Raw genomic sequence first — 1,414 nt, forward strand, 5'->3', positions numbered from 1 at the left:
CCCTGGATTGAACCTTGTTGGTCCAGGTAACTTTACTGAGATCTCCTGGGTGACCTATCCCAGGCCCTGAAATGCTCTTGATGACTCTTAAAGTTTCTAAAGACCTCATATGCTTACTCACTTGACCTTGACCTTCTAAATTTGAGATCAAGAAGCTTCCTCTTACAGCCCATCTTCTTGGAGCCCTCTGCTGGTGTGTGTGTGTGTGTGTGTGTGTGTGTGTGTGAGAGAGAGAGAGAGAGAGAGAGAGAGAGAGAGAGTGAGATTCTTCCCATGCAGATTAGTGTTTCTGAAAGTTTGGTCTACCTGGGGTTTTGCATCCATGTCATCAAGTCATTGACACACTGGAGTAATTGTATTTCTGTACAAGATAGCAACCAAGACATGAGAATTGCTATGATTAAAAAGCAACTCAGATGATTTCTGTACAATACAGTCTTTGAGAAATACTGGTCTAGAGGTTCCTTTAACCCTAGTCAGGGCAGATGGACAAATGGGACAATGATTGCACAGTGAAAGGAAGGAAGTTCCACTGCCAGGGCAGAGGTGCCAGTAACCTTTCAACCATCAAGGGAATTCTGTCTTCCTCTTTAAAGTAGGTCCAGAGTCCCATTTCAGGCTTTTCTTCAGCTGTTCTCAAGCTTCCAGGACTCTGAACCCTCAGACCTTGGCTAGCCAAGGAATGTGAAGGGGGAATCTCAGCCCTTGAGCTGATTGCTGAGAGGCAGTTCAACACCAGCTAGAGAGGAATAAACTTCTCTGACACTCTCAGCCCTGCAAACTCACTTCTTATCCCACTTTCCCTGCCAGAGTTTGTCAAAAGAACATCAGAGCTTGCTGAGAGTACCCAAAAGCCCTAGGTGTGGGTGGAGGGTGGAAGTAGAAACTCCGTTGTGATGGTATGCAGATGTCCAGGATGAGCATCACCTTTGGGATGAAACGAAATCAACCTAGAAGTATCCATTGTGCCAGAACATTTGCCCAGTTGACTAACATATATTTGCCCAGTTGACTAGTATGTATTTGTAGCTAGTTTTGATTGAGACTCCACTGAACCAGATGCTGTGCTAAACCCTTAACTTGCATTATTTTATTCATTCCTTACAAGGACTTTTCAAAGTGAGATCTCTTATCATTCTCATTTTTCATATGAAAAAACTAACACCTAGAGAGGTAGAGTCATTTGGCCAAGGCACACAGTTTGCAAGTACAAGGGCTGAATTTGAACCTGGGAAATCTGACTCCAGAACTTGTGCTTCCTAGCCAGGAATGGTATAAGAAATGGGGATGCAGGAAGCATAGGAAGGTGGTGTATAGTCAGGGATGGGATTGTGAGAAGATGCAAGATGAAGTGAGGGGCAGCCAGGGGTACTGATAATTACTACAGTTGTAGAGAACTAGAGATAGATTGAGC

Source organism: Phyllostomus hastatus, unplaced genomic scaffold (assembly GCF_019186645.2).
Source record: "Phyllostomus hastatus isolate PE091 unplaced genomic scaffold, TTU_PhHast_1.1 phas_scaffold_397, whole genome shotgun sequence".
Lineage (NCBI taxonomy): Eukaryota > Metazoa > Chordata > Mammalia > Chiroptera > Phyllostomidae > Phyllostomus > Phyllostomus hastatus.